This window comes from Pelodiscus sinensis, chromosome 10, assembly GCF_049634645.1.
Source record: "Pelodiscus sinensis isolate JC-2024 chromosome 10, ASM4963464v1, whole genome shotgun sequence".
In the NCBI taxonomy this organism is placed as follows: Eukaryota; Metazoa; Chordata; order Testudines; family Trionychidae; genus Pelodiscus; species Pelodiscus sinensis.
Window position 1 is genome coordinate 34,773,911 of NC_134720.1, and position 20,188 is coordinate 34,794,098.

The 20,188-nt window shown below is 42.9% G+C and overlaps 1 long non-coding RNA gene across 1 annotated transcript in view; it reads left to right on the forward strand.

Annotated features, from left to right (window-relative positions):
- The window catches only part of LOC142830866 (uncharacterized), a 38,972-nt gene extending 32,781 nt beyond the window's left edge, over positions 1-6,191 (forward strand). The window contains exon 3 of the long non-coding RNA XR_012906397.1: positions 5,436-6,191. This is a non-coding gene — a long non-coding RNA (uncharacterized LOC142830866). The remainder of the gene's footprint in view (positions 1-5,435) is intronic.
- The last annotated feature ends 13,997 nt before the right edge of the window (positions 6,192-20,188 follow it).

Sequence of the window (20,188 nt, forward strand, 5' to 3'; positions counted from 1 at the left end):
TGTCTACCAGAATACAAAATTAGTTTATTGAGCTGTGTGTGGGACATTTGTGCAAACAACAATTCTTGGAGAGATAGCACATAAGAAGTACAGTAAACTTCCGATAATCCGGCACCTTTAGGACCCAGGGGGTGCCAGATTATCAGATATGCCGGACTATCAGAAGGGGGGGCTATGAGGGGTCTGGAGTGGGGTGGGAGGGGATGCCACCCCAGACCCCTCATAGCCCCCCCTTACGATAGTCCAGCTCTGCCCCAGGCATCCCTGATTCAGCTGCTGCTGGTCAGTTTCAGCAGCAGCTGAATGGGGGAAGTCTGTCCGGCTGCCCCAGCACTTCCGGGTTCCTGATGTTGCCGGACCATCAGGAGTCCCAGAGCATTGGATGCCGGACTAATGGAGTTTTACTGTACTTTTCAATTATTTTTTATGCAACTCCAGATTGTTCTCATAAAGAGCAGATAACCTTGGTTGTTCAATATGTTAAAATTGCAAGAAGTTCAAAGGTTTCAATTGGAGAACGATTCATTTTGTTCAATAATTTCATGAAAAAAATGGAAAACGCCACTTATCTATTAGAAATTCTGGAAGGCTTCAAATTAAATTTTCAAGTCTGCATTGGCCAAGCCTATGACAATGGATGCAATATGGCTCAGAAGTACAATGGAGTACAAGCAGTCCTTCTTGAGCAAAATCCAAACTGTATTTTCTCCAGTTATGGCAACTACACATCAAATGTTGTTGGCATTGATTGTGGTGAATCATGCAAGAAAGTAATCACATACTTTGGAACAATCCAGCAATTGCACAACATCTTCAGTAGCAGTCCTCAGAAGTGAGAAGCTCTGAGGCAGCATCTGCCTCTTTCCTTCCTGGCATCTTGACAACGAGATGGTCTGCATGAATTGATGGCGTTAAACCGTTGCACAACATTTGGAGTCTGTGAGAAAGGCTTTCAGTGAGATTGAATCTCTTACTCTCACAGCACAAACTCACACTGAGTTTAAGTCAAGCCAGAAGTATACATCCAAATCTGAATGTATTTTAATGTCATCCATGTGGATGAAGCTGCTAAAAATGATCCATGAAACTAATCTTATAATTGAAGCATGCAGTACTATATTGTATGTTGAGAGGGATAGCATCGAATAACTTCATAAAGATATTCAAAAGATTCATGATCAGTGGGACACAATTCTTTCTGAGTCCAAATCAGTAGCACAAGGTATTGATATTGCATCTGAGTTTTCCACCAATCACAGCATAACATCACAATCTAATGCAGAAAGGCACTATCAAGTCAATGTTGGTTGTTTTTTGTTTGTTTGTTTGTTTGTTTGTTTTGTTATTACTGTCTCCTTCAAATCTTGTCTTACAAATCGATTTGAGTTACTGAGACAAACTTGAACTCTTTTTGGATTCCTTTGGGAATTCAGAGAACTAAGAGATGACAATCTATATTCAGTGGCTGAACAGTTTTAGCAAAGGTACAACAATGAAATTTCAAGAAATCTCTGTGATGAGATCATTTTCCTGAAATGTGTACATTCCACCAATTTTAAATTGGACTGCAAGCCAAAAGAACAGCTTCAAGAAATATTCGATCTCAGCCTATTGACTGTATTTCCTAACATCATAATTGCATTACATATTTTTGTCAGTCTCTCTGCATGAGTGGCTTCAGGTGAATGCACATTCAACATGTTAAAACAAGTAAAGAACTATCATTGTTCAATAAAGGGACAAGAGCATTAACAGTGATGTTGCACATGAATTACATTTTTTTTTACTTATAAATGAGTTTGTCCCCAACAAAGCCAGAAAAGCATTCCTAAAATGAAGAGTTTTGCTTGAAGTGGAAACTCACAATTAAAGTTACATTTTTAATATACATGCTATTGGTATAATGACATAATTGTTAATAAATAAATACTTCAAATGTTCATTTTCATATATTCTTTTGGGTTTAGTATGACCCTGTGGATGAGAAGTGATGCTGGGCTGAGACCTCTAAACTCTAAGTGGCCGAGGCTCTGTCATTCTCTGACACATTAGGTGACTACTCAAGCTTGAAGTGGAACAAATCTCTTGAGCAATAATTGTTTACAGTCCAGAGAGAAGAGTTTACCTTTTCAGGAGCAATTGGAAAGAAAATTACTTTAAAGCATGTGGTGACCCACACCACTTGTGGATAGATTCTCAAATTGACACTTTAGACACCTAAATCTGAGATTTAGGCATCATTAATTTACAAAAACCCTGATCAGTTGTTGTCTAACACTGTAGATGCCTATGTTTTTGCAGTATATTTCCTATATACTATAGTACCTATATTTCTGCCTCTGGACAATAAATACTTCAGCCTCCAAGCTATCAGATACCTAAGCTCCAGAGCAATTCACAATCTGGGGAAAGATAAGTGCTATTTTGACTAGCCTGAAGGGCCTAATCTGCCCTTCATGTATGTCCAATTCCAGAAAAAAACCCAACAACCCATAAATGGGGAAGGAAAAAGAATCTCCCTAATAACTTTTAGCTCAGTGAGGTTAGGATATTCCCTGAGTTATGGGAGACCTTCTATTCAAGTCCCCCTGTGGCCGATGAGGAGAAAGGACTTGAACAGGCACCTGTCAGAGGTATGTCGAAAACCACTGGGGTACAGGATATTGTTATGCGGTGGAGGGCTTTCTTTCACTCTTACTGAAGTTTTTCACATGGATAAATAATGAAGACAATTATTTAATGCCATGGCATTGAGAGAGAGACAAAGTCAGATTTGACGAGTTGACTGACTAACTCTATCACCCAAGTACTCACCCAATGGGTGTGTCTAGACTACAGGATTTTGTCGACAAAAGTGTCCTTTTGTCAACAAAACTATACCTGTGTCTACACTACCGCCGAGTTCTGTCAACATAATGTCGACAGAACTTGACAGTTTTGTTGATGGCAGTAAACCTCATTCTATGAAGAATAACGTCTTTTGTTGACAGAGTTCTGTAGACAGAAGGCGTTATTGCATCTACACTCTTAAAAGTCCTTAAAAGTTTGTCCAAAGTAGGACATTGTAATTCCAGAGAAGAGAAAGACTTAGGATGCACTCCTTTCCTTGTCATCTTCTATTGGCTAGCTTAAGCCATTGTATGCCTAGTGTCCTGCTTTCGTGATCCCACTTTGGGCACCAGTCTCTCTGCATCATTGTATAGGAAGCTGAACACCTAACTTGGGGTTTGTGAATCTAATTACCTAAAAGAAAGGTATTGCAACACCTAAGTCCCTTGTGAATCTAGCCCTTAGTAGCCAAAAAATTAATAAAATAACTGTGTTCTGCCTTTAAAATACATATATACACTCCCATTGAAATGCAAAAGCTGTGTTAATCTATTAGATGGCAGTATATTTCACAAACGAGACAATATAGTTGATGTGGAGTTGCAAATCATTCTGGTATAAATCATGATCAGTCACTGAATGTGCAGGTGTGGCTTATTACAATTCAAAAATCTGGTATGTGTGGCAATAGTTGTAACCTTGAGAAGGGAGTGAGTCTTTTTATCTTCCTGCTTGGGAAGAGGAGAATCAGACATCAATAAGGACAGGCTTTAGGAACAAATAAATGTATGTTGGATGAGTTCCAACACTAGTTTAAAACAGATTTTTATACATGTCCAATTTTATAATTCTGTGCAGTCGGATGCCCTTCTAAGCCATCCAAAGTGGATGCCCTTCTAAGGTTACTAGATGGAAAAAGTAACCTTAAGGCATCTGTTGAGTTGTATGACAGTGAATGCAGGAGGAGAAAACCACTAAAGTTATAAATGATGCACACAAATCAGTTCCCCACTTCACTGTGTGCAAGTCATTGTGACAAATAGCCACAAAAAGCAGATTTTGTGAATTCATCTCTTTAGAATATTTCAAAATTAACATATCAGTCCAAACTAAATGAATTATTAGCCCACAACACTTGCTCAAGATATATAGATTAATCAACCAGTTCCATTCTTTATCTTTTGTTGGAACTCAGTAAAAATGGCATTTAGAGTAAGGCATTTGTCCTAAGAAAAATCCAAGGATGCAACTGACTTACACTAGACTTAAAAATCATTTATACTCTTTGCTTCATTTATTCAGGAAAGAGACTGTGATTTTAAGCAATGTTGTTTTTGGTCTTGTCTGAAGTTTATGTAATTTTCTTGGGTATGTCTGCACTAGCTCGTTAATTCGAGCTAGGTAGGCAAATCAGGCAACCGGAGTTGCAAATGAAGCTCGGGATTTAAATATCCTGGGCTTTATTTGTATGTTCCTGCCTGGCCGCCATTTTTAAATCCTCCTTAGTTCGAAGGGACTGCCCGCAGCTACACACAGCAGTTTACAGTTAATCCGAACTAAGTCCTTAGTTCGGATTAACTGTTACTCCTTGTGGAAAGAGGTGTAACAGTTAATCCAAACTAAGGACTTAGTTCGGATTAACTGTAAACTGCCATGTGTACCTGCGGGCAGTTCCTTCGATCTAAGGGGGATTTAAAAATGGCGGCCAGACAGAAACATACAAAAAAAGCCCAGGATATTTAAATCCCGGGCTTCATTTGCAACTCCAGTTGCCTGATTTGCCTACTTAGCTCAAATTAACGAGCTAGTGTAGACATACCCTTTGAAGTCATTCTCTGTTTTACCAGTATAAATTCTCTGAACCCTTCAAAATCTCATTTGTTTTGGTCTGTATCCAGTGTTCCCTCTAAGATTTTCCATACATCAACAGAGTAAGTTTTGTCTTGTGTGCCAACAATGAGTTCATGTGCAGTCGTTCAGATGTGTGCCACTATGTCACCCTCCCATCGGAGAATTCCCCTGCCAAAGCAGCAGCTCTGTGCTTTCCCTTTCCTGCAGCTCCAGGAAAGAGGGCATGAGGGCATGAAGCTTAGGGCAGGGATGACGTGGATATACATTTGGTGCTTCTGCAATGGGGAGGAAGCCCATAGCTTGACCGACTAAGGTGAGATTAGGCACTCAGTATAGCAGATAACTGCTTCCCCTTTGCTCTGGCAGACTCATGCAACTTTGCCCACATTAATTCAACATGGAATCCCAAACCTTCTGTGATGCTTTTGAAGTACAATGTCCCTATGTTATAGAAATACAGAATAGTCCAAAAATTGCCTGAAGTCACACAGGAAGTCATCAGCAGAGCTGAGCACAGATAAAAGCAAACTGCAATAGCTCTAACTTCTCTCCTCCACTTCACTACACACAATGCCTCCTACACTTCAAGGCTGCAATAAAATACACAGTACAGCTCTTAGCTCCAGATTACCTATGGCGTATATTCTTGGGCAGGGATCCATTCATCCAGTATATACAGCAAGAGGGCTTAACATCCAGGAACTGAGAACATTTAATTTTTTTGGTACCTTTCCTTTCTCTGTTTTTAATTTTAGGAATGAAGAAGCCCTTCAACCCTAACCCCTGATGGCAGCAACCCTCTTCCCTGCATCTCCAACCCTCAGAGGCAGCAGCCCACAGCCTCAAACTGGCAGCAACGTGCTCTCCTGCCCGTGGCCCCACTCCCAGCGGCAGCACCGCACCTGCCTGCCCACCTGTGGCCCCAAACCTTGGCAACAGCAGCCACCCCCCTGCCCACCAGCTACCTGAGTCCTCTGGCCTCAGCCACTGGAACAGCTGCCTGCCTCCTGCCACTCTACTGCACGGCTCTGCTTAAGCAGTGGACGCAACAGAAATTTATTTGTGTGCATGTGCAAGTGCGCAACTTAGAGGGAACTATGCCTATGTCATGAATTCTGTCCATCTATTTATCTATCTGGATGAGTTTTGAATCCTATCAGACACTCATTGTAAGTAAAAGTGACACTTTATATAGCTGAACATGAATATTATGGGAACATTGATTAGATGGCACATAAAGAAAAAGAAATGAACCCCCCTGAGTACAAAGCAAATTAAATAAAAAGAAGGAAAGTGAACTTGCCTTTGATGCCCTGTACAGTTTCAAACTATCTACCACCAGTTAGTACAAAAATCTTCAGCATTGCAAAAATGAAATGCAAAGGTAAGGAGAATGGTGCTACAAAATCATTTTAAATGATGACCAAGAGAAGCTGCTAGTGACACTAGAACAAGGAGAGGTGAAAACAATACTTTCAGAGTCTTAAATAAAGCAAAGCCCTTAAGGAAGACTTGCAACATGTAATCCTAATGTGGTAGCTGAGGCTGATATAATGGATAAAAAGTGCAAGTAATGAAGAATGATAAGGCATAGGACACAATAAGGTGAGAGCAGACCTATTGAAAGAAAAAGTGAAAAAGGCGTAAAATGGACGAGCTGAGTAGTTAAAGACATACATCAAGAAAGGCAAATTCTCAGAGACCAGTGGCAATCAATCAATATTGATTAGCTAAGACATCAGGAATTAGGATGGCAAAAGGTGAAAAGTTGCTACATGTCATAGCAATAGGATCATGCTCAAAAGAAGTCTCAGAGGAAAGAGTGAATAGTAATATCACCAACTAAGCTGATATGGGATGAAAATGAACATGACCAAGAATGAGTTCATGTGAGTCAGTAGAGGTGCCATAGGGAAACTGGATATATAGATAATTGTAGAACTACTAAATCAGACAGACTAATTCAAGTACCTAAGCATCTGGGTCACAGAAGATGACAAATTTGAATGTGAGATATAGTGGGGAGTGCTGGAAACAGAACCAACTCTAGGCACCAGCAAATCAAGCACGTACTTGGGGCAGCACATTTCCAGGGGCAGCATTTCCAGGTAAGCAGCCGTCCCCTGCAATGCCTGGCCCCATCCCACTGATTTTAAAGTGCCATGGGAGCTCAGCTCTGGCTGTGTGTCCCCGGGAGCTGGCTGTGGAGCACGGTGCGGCCCACCCCACTGGTTCCAGTCCTGCTGTAGCCCCAACCCCTTCACCAGCGAGAGATTGCTCCCTACCAGCCGCCCAGCTCACTGTGCCTACCCCGCCCTGCCCTATGCCCCTCTGGCTCCATGCCAGCCATTCCCCGTGCTTCTCCTGTGCCCCGCACACTGCTCCCCTGCACCCCAGTCCGCCTGCTCTCCCTGTTCCCTGCCACTCTCTGGCTCTGTGCTGCCCTTGCACCCCACACCATGCTCCCCCCGATCCCTGCGCCCCTCTGGCTCTGCGCCACCCATTCCCTGAGCTGCCCTTGCATCCCAGTCCCCGTGCCCCTCTGGCTCTGCACCTCCAATTCCCCATGGTGAACCCTGCTCTCCCTGTTCCCCATGCCCCTCTGGCTCTGGACTGTCCCTGCACCCTGCTCCCCCTGTGGGTTGGGATTGAAGGGTGCTTGTCCATAGGGTGGGGCTGGACAGGGCAGGGAAAAGGCTGTTGTGACCCAGCAGTGAGTGAAAGGGGAGGGGGAGTTTACTTGAAGTGCCTTTGTCTTTATGGAAAAAAAATAGTTAAAATTATATTTGTAGGGCTAAAATGCCGACAAAAACGAAAACAAAAACAAAAAACCATTGCGAAGTGCAAACATGTAAAAGCCAAAAAAAGGGGGTGGGTGGCCAACATTTTTTGTTGCTTGGGGCAGCAAAAACCTAGACCTGGTCCTGGCTGGAACAGTGTGGTCTAACACCTCAGATGTTCTGTATTACAAGCATTAGCCACTGAGACTATAAGCCCTCTATAGACCACTGGCACTCCCTGCTATGCTTATGGCACAGAAACATGGGTGGTAAAGCACTGGCAGTTTCAACACCTGTACATGTTCAAGATACACTGTCTTTATACACTTAAAAAGTTTCACAAAGGGGCAAATTTTAAAATGAACTCATTATAATAGAATCAAACTCCGAGAGGAGGCTGACAAAATCCCCAAAATGCAAATTCACTGGTTCAGACACGTACAAAAGATGAATGGAGGGGACATAGTGAAGATAGCATGGCAGGAGAAGTACTTCGCGAAAACAGTAGATGGATTGCATCAAAGAAGCAGGTGGAGCCTTAGTGCTGGATGATGGATGTTTGCACAACAACCCAACCCCACATGATGAGATAGGGGTAAAAAGACTACTGAGTTCGTTTGTTTCCTTATTTCTTCCTGTTATCTTATAAGCCCGTGCAGTGGTAGTTTTTGGCTATGACCAAAATTAAAAGTGGTCAAACAGTAAGGCTGTGTCTACACTGGGCCACTTATTCCGGAAAATCAGCCGCTTTTCCGGAATAAGCTGCAAGCTGTCTACACTGGCCCTTGAATTTCCGGAAAAGCAACGATGCTCTACTGTACAAAATCAGCCGCTATTCTGGAAAAACTATTCTGCTCCTGCTCGGGCATAAGTCCTTATTCCGGAACACTGTTCCGGAAAAGGGCCAGTGTAGACAGCCCAGTAGTCTTTTCCGGAAAAGTGCGTCTACATTGGCCACAGACACTTTTCCGGGAAAAGGGCTTTTCGGGAAAAGCAGCCTGCCAATGTAGACGCTCCTTTTCCGGAAAAACTGAAAACGGAATAGTATTCCGTTTTAAGCAGTTCCGGAAATTCATGCCAGTGTAGACGTAGCCCATGTGAATGTTCTAATACTTCCAGCATGTGGTGTTTGATGGGGTGAGGATATGGAGGGGGAAGATTTATGTGCTCCTGAGTCTACATCTTCACAACATTTGCTATTTGGAACAGGGATCTGAATTTATAAATCATCTATCCTGATAGGGTCCTGGACCTTCCTGGATCGCCTAGATATTACCACTATACCAGTTGAACTAAATACTTTGTGTTTGTTTAATAGACAAAGAAGGGGAGGCAGCATGATATTTGCCCTGGTAGTATTGCCTGTCTCCTGTCATTTATCTGCTTGTTTGAAGCTCACCAGCACATCTCTCATTTTCCTTCTCTTCTTTCTTTTCCATTCTCATGACACAATGATAAGAACACTGGCAAATTACGACCAGTAGCCTGAAGGTAGGCATTAATCTAAAGCAGCACAGCACTGAACATTTCTCAAGTTTTCAGTGTTTGTTTGTTGTGTGGTGGAGGACAATTCTTTGCATCCTAGGGAGGAGTAAACTGCTCTTGAACATATGTACTGCCTGGTCATATTGATCACTTATCTATATCTTGGGCCCTATGAACTCCACAGCACAATAGGACCTGGTGTTACAAGCCCCCCTATCACCTTCTATGAAGGAACCCTTAAATTCTGCAGTGTAATTTTTTTTGCCTTCATAAACTATTTTTTCTCGTCCCTTCCACATAAAAAACAGCCCAACTACAGCTTATAGGTGAAAATATTCATTGATGTAAATTGCATCAGTAATATTGCAAGGGTTTTTTTTTTTTTTTTTTTGACTAGGTTTTTCCAGAGACCCAATTCCACACCTCTAGCCAAGGATCCCACAATTTAGTTCAGGTAGTGGGGTTTAGACTCATCCCCTCTCTGCGTCTTAGCTTCAGCAATTCATCTTCCCAGAATCCCTAGCCTGTGGTTGACATACTGTTCTCAGGCAAGCTACCTAGACAGTTTACACATGATATTACAGGATTCCTGTTCTGGTTCCAGGGCCTCCTGCCTGGTTCTGTTGAACAATGCTGAGAATGTAGCAGAGTATGGTACTACTTAGCATGACTAAGGCAATCAGAATCTGAGCCTATGAAAATCGTCCTGAAGTGCCACTTTTCTTAAGTTTGATGTCCGAATTCTGTATACTTACTACCAATATTTTGTTTAATCACTTCTTGCTCAGTTTCATTTATATCACTCCTATGAGCTCCTTTAAGGCAAATCAGATCCAATATAACTTACAGATAAAGCATGTTTTACAGTAGGGTTGTATGGATACTATTTACTATAAAATGATTTTTCTATGCTTTTCCTGCACAGTGTTACCCATAGCTGTGAAAAAGTAATATTATATCTGAAAAAAAATGTAATTGTCCAGAAATGGGAAATACATAAAAGAAGGAAAATAATAATTAAATAAAAAGACAAAAGTATTTAAAATTTGTGAAACAAATCCATTTTCCTTTTCCTCTTCTTTATTTTAATTGATATTTGGTCTCTATAGAACTTTCTTCTAGATCCAAGGTGAATATTGTGAATCTGGGTTGAAAGGACACAACAAATACCACAGTATGTTGATCTTATTGCAGTGGCTGTCCCTGTTGAACAAACAGGGATTTTTCCTTTCATATATCACTCACAACTAGCCAGATTGATTTCACAATACCAACTCAAAATATAGTCTTAGCATAAAGAAAAGAAGAAAGGAAAAATCTATCTTTTGTTGTTTTGATTATTAGCCACACTGACTCTAGACTTCATTTCCTCTGCCTTACATCACAGGCTTCATTGATAGCAAAGGTTATATATATATAGGAGAGAAAAATAAATACAGCATTTTCTGCTGTTTTCTGGAAATTACTTCTATTGTGTATTGACACAGTACACATATATCACTTTGCTGATGTATCCAGAAATGCATTGATTACTGTGTTTCCTTGCCTGCATTTTCATCCCAATTAAGATGATTCCATAGGCAGAAGGGCATTTAGGTGACCAGCTCTTGTTGAAAGTCAATGGGAGTAGGTAGCTTAATATTTTTATTTGTGCTTTTGGAAATCTCAGTCTGTAGGATTTCTGTTTCTCTAGTGATGCAGCACAGCACAAATCAGAACATGCCAAAAACCAAAAAGACTCAGAAATAAGAATCTAAATCTGGACTCCTAAATCCATATTTTCTCCCCTGCCCAATGGGGCCTTGCAAGTGGGACATGCCCCCTTTAATATGGTCTTCATTTGCCCGTTATCACCACTCCTGGGATGAAGCACAGTCCCTGATGGTACCACTCCATGGTTGCCCAAAGCTTTCCATTTGTGAGGAGCAATGCCACCCCATTCCTCCCCAACTATACTCATGTTATAAAGCGGGAGGGAGCGTGACTTTCTGACTCTCAGTTCTGGTGCTGGTGGACCCCCACTTCTACAGATCTCCTATCACCTTTGCAATCTTCGAAAATGTAGCTCATCCAATAGCTCCTACTGACCAGCACGTTTACAATTTGGACAGATGCCTCAGCATGAATTTAGGATCCCGTCTTTGGGCTTCTATTTTTGAAACTCTTGCAGGAGTCATTGTCAATGTCAGTGATGTTTACTCACCTTATATAGTATTGACACAGCTCACACTAAGCACGAGGCAGTGGGGTGACAAAAGGAGGAAATACCCAGGAGCCCTGCCCCCTCTGTGGTCCCATCCTTGCTTCTCCTATTTTTCCCATACTCCTTCAACCTCCCCATCCCCAAGCCATGCCTGAAGTTAGAACCAGGCCATGGTAAGAACTTCCCAAAGAGTCCAGATCATAGTAGAGAACAAGAACACCCACCACATGTCCCTGCTCCCCAAATATGTTGATCATCATTGTAATTATATTATAGATGCTGTGGGGCAAAGACCACCTCTGAGTATTTGGCATTGCTTGATATGAGGAGTCCTGATCCTGACTGAGGGCTTTCGGTGCTAAAAGAATATAAATAATATTACTAATAATGATTAAAATAAGCAGTTGGAAGTATTCAGTAGGTAGGACTAGGTGAATTCAGAGACTTTGTTTTGGAGTCATATCGGCTTTTGTTGTTGATTTTTAAGTTTTGGATGTTGATCCAATGTTATGAATAGTATTAATTTGTATTTGCATATTAGGTTTGTGCATGTAGAACTCAGAATGTGCATATTTTAAATAAGTAGGAATGAAGAGTAAATTTCTCTGATAGGAGTCTGCACTTATAAAGAGATTGTTCTAAATAATGGCAATTTTTATTATGGTGAAGTTTGCTCAGACCATGGCCTAAGTTCGACAAGGTACTCATAAGAAGTCAGTGCTTAAAGTTACAGGTATTTCAGCATTTTGCTGAACTGAATTTTTTTTTAAATCCCAATTTCATTCTTAAAAATTGAATATTGTAAAAATACTCAATTATTTAGTATAAATGAACTGTTTACCCCCTGGCACCATGACAGTATCTTTGACAGAATAGCCAGAAGGAATGGCAGAGTTTGCCTTGAAGCCATTGATGATTCCGTTAGATGGAGAGCACTGTTTGGATCTCTACATGCCTCTTCCACATATCCTCTTCCAGTCTGTTTTAACACAGCCTGGGCAGCGGCAGGACAGTTAGGATGAAAAGCTAGTTGATCCTCCTGAGGGAAGAAAGGGAATGGAGCCAAGCACACCTTCTTCATCTCCCATCTCTAGCTTGATGAAGAATAAATGCAGAGTGGAGACAGCTCCCACACCAGAGAAATTCAAGCTGGCAGGAGCAGACACAGTAGAAGCTTCATCAAACTCTGGAGTAGGGACCACAGGCTGCTTTCTACAAACTTCATTGGCTCTTTTCTCCCCTATACTGTTTGCACCAATTCCCTCCATCAGTTTCTCTTCCCCTTAACCTCAATCCACTTCCATTTGCTTCCCCTTCCTCTGTGCCTTATTCTCTTCCCTTCCAAGGAGCATCTCCTTTCCTTTTCTTTCCATTTAGCAAATCAACTTTTAATTCCTCTCCTCCTCACAAAATTAACATGACATTTCCAAAATGTCACTCTGTATGTTACTTCCCTTCCCCCCACCCTTTATTTGTGTTGTTTATATGGACTGTCAGATGTTTGGGTCAGGTACTGCCTACTATTCTGTTTTTATAGTGTTTAGTTGTAATGGGGATAGACCCAAAGGCCAAAAGAGCCATAGAGAAGTCCTCCAGGTGGCTAGAATGGCTAAGAAGAAACCAGCCAATCAGAGGCCAGGAGGAACTATATAAGAAGCTGCAGGCCAAGTAGCAGCTCAGTTGCAGACCAAACCTGGAAGGAAGAAAGTCAGGGGGGCTGGCTGGCAGAACCAAGTACAACTCAGAGTGGAAGGTGCTTGGGACATTGTCTGTAGGCTGAGAAGCCCTGGAGGCACCAATCTCATACTGAGTGGGGAAATAGACTAAGGGTATGTCTACACTACAAAGTTAATTCGAACTAATGGACGTTAGTTCGAATTAACTTTGATAGGTGCTACACAGGCAAACCGCTAGTTCAAACTTAATTCGAACAAGCGGAGCACTTAGTTCGAACTAGGTAAACCTCATTCTACGAGGACTAAGCCTAGTTCGAACTTACTAGTTTGAATTAAGGGGTGTGTAGCCCCGTAATTTGAACTAGTAGGAGGCTAGCCCTCCCCAGCTTTCTCTGGTGGCCACTCTGACCAACACCAGGGAAACTCTATTGCCCCCCTCCCAGCCCTGGACCCCTTAAAGGGGCACGGGCTGGCTACGATGCCCATGCCAGGTGCAAGCCTGCCAGCACCCAGCCAGCAGACCCTGCACCTGGCACGGCTCGAGCCAGCCACCCGATGCCCCCCAGCCCTCCCCCTCTTCCCGGGTCCAGGTTGGCGGCTCCCGGGAGCTTGCCCGGGACCGCAAGAGGCGGGCACCCGCCTGGTCTAGTGCGGACATCGTGAACCTCATCCACGACCTCTGCACTAGGTACAGGAAAGCAGCCGTCTAGGGCAGGAGAGCTGCAAGCCTGGCTACCCAGGAGCAGGTATGCATGAAAATCAAGGTGGTCCACTGAGAACCCCGACCCTGAGCCCTGAGCTTACAATGGTCGTACTGGGTCAGACCAAAGGTCCATCTAGCCCAGTTGCCTGTCTGCCGACAGTGGCCAACCCTAGGGACCCTGGAGGGGATGGACCGAAGACAGTGACCAAGCCATTTGTCTCGTGCCATCCCTCTCCAGCCTTCCACAAACTTCGGGCAGGGACACCACGCCTACCCCCTGGCTAATACCACTCCATGGACCCAACCTCCATCACTTTATCTCACTTCTCTTTAAACTCTGTTCTAGTTCTAGCCTTCACAGCCTCCTGCAGCGAGGAGTTCCACAGGTTGACTCTTTGCTTTGTGAAGAACAACTTTCTGTTACTAGTTTGAAGCCAGCTACCCTTTCCTTTCCTTTGGTGTCCTCTAGTCCTTCTATTATGGGAACTAATGAAGAACTTTTCTTGATGCACCCTCTCCACCCCACTCATACTTTTATAGACCTCTATCCTATCCCTCCTCAGTCTCCTCTTTTCTAAACTGAAAAGTCCCAGTCTCTTTAGCCTCTGTTCATATGGGACCTGTTCCAAACCTCTGATCATTTTAGTTGCCCTCCCCTCTCCCACCTCTCTCTTCCCCTCTCCCACCTCCTTTTCCCAGTCTCCCCGAGTTTTGTTCAATAAAGAGAGATTCTATTTTTGAGCACACGTTTTCTTTATTTTGTACATCAGGAAGGGGGGCTAGGGAAGGGTAAGTGGAAGGAGGTGAGGGAGGAATGGGGTACGAGCCCCCAATGGGGAGGACTGGGCTGGCTCTGCGGGCTTCTGGGGGTTCTTGCAGCCCCCCAATTGCCCCCTCTCCCCAGATGGTAGCCTGCGGCAAGTGCAGCCGGTCTGATGGCCAAGTGCTGTGATTTGCCGAGTGTGGGCACTCAGTGCACTCCAAGCCAGGACTGCTTTGCAAGTGGGGAACCCCTGAGAACTGTCTGTCTGGGGTGGGGGTCGGGACCCTTTAAGCACAGCCCTCGGCTAGCCTGAGGCAGCAGCTCCACGCTCTAAGTCCTCATCTGATGCCCTGCTGGCACTGCTTCTGGCCATCCTTAACCCCGGTTCAGGGTCCACTTAATGTGGACATTCGAACTAGTTTTTTAGTCTGGATCCGTTAGTTCGAATTAGCTTAGTTCGAATGAACTAATTCGAACTAAGTTAGTTCGAATTAGCGCTGTAGTGTAGATATACCCCAAGGCTACCTCTAGACTGGCCCCTCCTCCGGAAGAGGCATGCAAAGCAGGCAAGTCAGAATAGGGAAATCCGCGGGGGATTTAAATATCCCCTGCGGGATTTAAATAAACATGGCCGCCGCTTTTTTTCCGGCTTGGGGAAAAGCTGGAAAAGAGCGTCTAGAGTGGCGCGATCTTCCGGAATAAAGCCCTTTTCCGGAGGATCTCTTATTCCTACTTGCAAGGAGGATTTAGAGATCCTCCGGAAAAGGGCTTTATTCCAGAGGATCGCGCCAGTCTGGACGCTCTTTTCCGGCTTTTCCCCAAGCCGGAAAAAAAGCGGCGGCCATGTTTATTTAAATCCCGTGGGGGATATTTAAATCCCCCGCGGATTTCCCTATTCTGACGTGCCTGCTTTGCATGCCTCTTCCGGAGAAGGGGTCAGTCTAGACGTAGCCTAAGAGAATAGACTACAGGTGGCACTGGGATGGGTCCCCGATAAAGTATATACCCTGGAAGGGGTCATGATTTCACACAAGGCTGTGTCTTGGGCTGAGTAGCCAAAAAGGCTGAAGACTGAGAGCAGTGCTGGCACGTACACTCGGAGAAACGGTGACACTCGCAGGAGGTGAGTGCTACTCCATTACACTAGTACACAAGGGTTCTGTTCTTGTAATACATACACTCGGACAAACGGTGACACTCGCAGGAGGTGAGTGCTACTCCATTACACTAGTACACAAGGGTTCTGTTCTTGTAATACAATTCATTACTAAGAACTAAAACAAACAAACAAACAAACCAGGACATCTCTGCATGTTGCATAGTTGTGGATAAAGTGGATTGGAATTGGGGTATGAATTAGAAGAGAGATGACGAGTTGTTTTTTCTTTTTAAAATAGCTGACTTCCCTGATGATACACAAATCCCAATAAGGTGAAGTGCTTTTCTGCAAGAAAAGATGTGGAAGAATATTTCAGAAGAAAAGGGTGTTAATATTTTTCTTAGAACAGAAAAGCTTAAAATGAACTCATTATAAGCCTCTGTATTTCACGTACTGCTCAAAGTTCTGTCACAGTTTTGTAAAAGTCCAGATTTCCAATGCACTTAGACAGCTGCTACAGAGCAAAGCTCGACAGAGATGTCATATTCCTAATCCCTCTGAAAACCTTTCAGAGCAATTTATCATTCCACTATGTAGTGCTGAGCATCAGTTTTCCTAGCCCCTTACTAAAGCTAAACCTTAACAGTTCACTTATAAATGAGGGAAACATAATAATTTATTGGGTAGTTGTTGAAAAGTAATATAAAAAAATCAATTTAGAAAATGATCTTCTCTGTATCTAACCTGCAAAATTTCCAAGACTGTAATTTCCCCGGTGTGAAATCTATTTCATTGAGAAGTATTACTATATATGTTGGCTACTTCTCCATGAATTATAGCCAAACTGTTGCATAACCTTCTGACATTTTACACAACCACCTACAACAATGGATCAAATATATGAAATTAAAAAACAAAGGAAAACATAAAACAACCTCTGCAACATTACTCCCTCATGCTTTTAAGTTTACTCTTCCTTGTTGAAAAAATGGATGCACTACAGAATACAGTTAGTCCTGCACAGGGTACTTTTTCAATTAAATACAATTTCTTTTATTTTACAAATTTCAGTGATAACCATAAATGATGTCTTCTCATCTCCATATAAACTTTTAAAGCCATTTGTTCTTTTGCTACACATTTCTCCTTATATCAGAAATTGCTTTCCTGTGTAAAAGAGGAATGTGGAGTTCCCTTGGAGAAAATATATGTCTTCGGGGCATTTTATAATGAATTACTTGCCTTTCTATCTGGAAGTACTTGTACTATTTTGAGAAATGGATATACATAGGGTGGTTACCAGCAGTTCACTTTGTCTAAAATAGAGCTTCCCGCGTTTCAGATAACAATTGATTTTTTTTTTAAATAGAATTCCCTTGTCTATATGACTTGTATAGCTCTCCTCCTCCTTCCCCCAAAGGCTTAATTACCTTTTTGCAATAGTACACAGAATTAAATCATACAGTTGCTAGATAGGTGGTTTCCAGTATTCCTTAATGTCTGCAGGGAAAAAGATACTGAACTTAGATTCTTTCTTTTTTATTGCAGACATAGTAACAAGGAGATAATAATTCCCAGTGATAAAATTAAGGTCTTACTTTCAATAAATGAATATTCATACACAGGAAACAATGTTAAAACCTTGTTGAAGGTTTGGCTTTATCCATTGAAGTCAGGAAACTGAGACTTGTGACTTAAAATGTATCTGTATGAATATCCTCTTGTGCCTAAATATTGCATATCATGCAATATTATACTGTATGGAACAAATACAATTGTCTTCTGAAACCCCATGATAGAGGATTAAGACCCTCAATAATTAAAGGGGTAGGCCTGACCTAGGTGAGTAGCTTTAAAAGCCAGAGGCAGAGTGACCAGGGGACTGCAGACAAGGGAGTTTAAGAAGGAGTTTTACAGAGGGAGGCCTAATATGATTAGGAAGACTCACAACACCTGTGCCAGCACTGCTTCTGTCTCCTCCACCTGCGCCTGTAGCCAGACAGAATGCCTCAGCATGGATGCCTCTGTCCAGATACTGGTATGGTTTTGCAGGGACTGTGGCTTACAATTCCCACTTACTGATATCCAGGATGGGGGGACCATCCAATGTGAAAGGTACCTGCTGGTGGAATCTCTCAGGCAGCAGGTGAGAGAGCTAGAGGAGGAGGTGGCTAGGTTGAGGAACGTCTGTATCCATGAGCAATTCCTGGACACTGTTCATGTGGAGGCAGCTGAGGTAGCTGTCCCAGTACACAGGACTGCTGACACACCACAGATGGCTGACACACCACTGAAGGAAGAGATGGCTCAGGGTGGACACTGGCAGCTGGTTACTTCTGGCAACAGGCAGTGCTCCACCCCTGCGCCGAACCCTCCCACTGTGGTACTAGGAAACCATTATGCTCTTCTTGATACAGGAGATAAGGAATCACCCCCTACAGTAGAGGAGAAGCCTCATACCCCCAAGGCTGGGAGGTCTGCTGCCACCACTGCAAATAGGAAACGTAGGGTAGTGGTGGTTGGAGACTCTCTTCTGAGGGGGACAGAGGCGCCCATCTGTCACCGTGACATGTCATCTTGGGAGGTATGCTGCCTGCCAGGGGCCTGTATCCAAGATGTTATGGAGGCATTGTTGAGGATTATCCGGCCCTCTGATTACTACCCCATGCTACTCATTCATGTGGGCACTAATGATACTGTGAGGTGTGACACTGAATGGATCAAGAGTGACTACAGGGCTCTGGTGAAGGAGTTTGGAGCGCAGGTGGTATTTTCTTCGATCCTTCCTGTCAATGGTAGGGGCCCAGGCAGAGACAGGTGCATCCTGGAGGTGAATGCCTGACTGTGAAGATGGTGTCGCCAGGAGGGCTTGGGCTTCCTTGACCACGGGGTGCTATTCCAGGAAGGACTGCTAGGCGGGGATGGCATTCACCTTTCGAGGAAGGGGAAGACCATACTTGGATACAGACTGGCTAACCTAGTGAGGAGGGTTTTAAACTAGGTTCCATGGGGACAGGTGACCAAAGCCCATGGGTAAGTTGAGAACATGGAGACTTGGTAATGGGTTGGAAGTGGGAGGGAGTGTGGGCTATAATAGCAGAGAGAAAGGAGGGACAAGGCAGAACTGGGAGGCAAGATCAAATTAGAATCTTAGATGCCTATATACAAATGCAAGAAGTATGGGTAATAAGCAGGAAGAACTGGAAGTGCTAATAAATAAATACAACTATGACATCGTTGGCATCACAGAGACTTAGTGGGAAAATACATGAATGGAAAATTGGTATAGAAAGGTACAGCTTACTCAGGAAGGACAGGTGGGGGATAAAAGGGAGGAGGTGTTGCCTTATATATTAAAAATGTACACACTTGGACTGAGGTGGAGATGGATGTAGAAGACGGACATGTTGAGAGTCTCTGGGTTAGGCTGAAAGGGGTAAAAAACAAGGGTGATGTTATGCTAGGGGTCTACTACAGGTCACTTACCCAGGTGGAAGAGGTGGATGAGGCTTTTTTTTAAACTAACAAAATCATCCGAAGCGCAGGATTTGGTGGTGATATATATGTTGGGAAACTAACACAGTGGGGCACAGACTATCCAATAAGTTCTTGGATTGCATTGAAGACAACTTTTTATTTCAGAAGGTTGAAAAAGTTACTGAGGGGGAAGCTGTTCTAAATTTGATTTTAACAAATAGGGAGGAACTGGTTGAGAATTTGAAAGTGGAAGGCAGCTTGGGTGAAAGTGATCATGAAATATCATAGAGTTCATGATTCTACGGTATGGTAGAAGGGAGAAAAGCAAATTAGAGACAATGGATTTCAGGATGGCAGATTCTGATAAGCTCGGAGGGCTTGTAGGTAAGGTCCCATGGGAGGCAAGACAGAGGGGAAAAACAACTGAAGAGAGTTGGCAGTTTTTCAAAGGGACATTATCAAAGGGCCCAAAAGCAAGCTATTCTCCTGCATAGGAAAGATAGAAAATATAGCAAAAGACCCTTGGCTTAACCAGGAGATCTCTTGCATGATCTAAAAATAAAAAAAAAAGAGTCATATAAAAAAATGGAAACTTATGACAAATTACAAAGGGATGAATATAGGCAAACAATACAGGAATGCAGGGGCAAGATTAGAAAGGCAAAGGCACAAAACAAGCCCAAACTAGCTACGGGCATAAAGGGAAACAGAAAGATATTCTATAAATATATTAGAAGCAAGAAGAAGATCAAGGACAAGCTAGGCCCATTGCTCAGTGAGAAGGGAGAAACAGTAACAGGAAAATTGGAAATGGCAGAGATGCTTAATGACTTCTTTGTTTCGGTCTTCACCGAGAAGTCTGATAAAGGAATGCCTAACATAGTGAATGATGTTGGGAAGGGGGTAGGTTTAGAAGATTAAATAAAAAAAGAACAAATTAAAAATCACTTAGAAATGTTAGATGTCTGCAAATCACCAGGGCCTGATGAAATGCATTCTGGAATACTCAAGGAGATGATAGAGGAGGTATCTGAGCCTTTAGCTATCATCGTTGGAAAAGCATGGAAGACAAGAGAGATTCCAGAAGACTGGAAAAGGGCAAATATAGTGCCCATTTATAAAAAGGGAAATAAGAACAACCCAGGAAACTATAGACCAGTCAGTTTAACTTCTGTGCCAGGAAAGATAATGGAGCAAGTAATTAAGGAAATCATCTGCAAATACCTGTAATAAGGTGACAGGAAACAGCCAGCATGGATTTGTAAAGAACAAATCATGTCAAACCAATCTGATAGCTTTCTTTGATAGGATAACGATTCTTG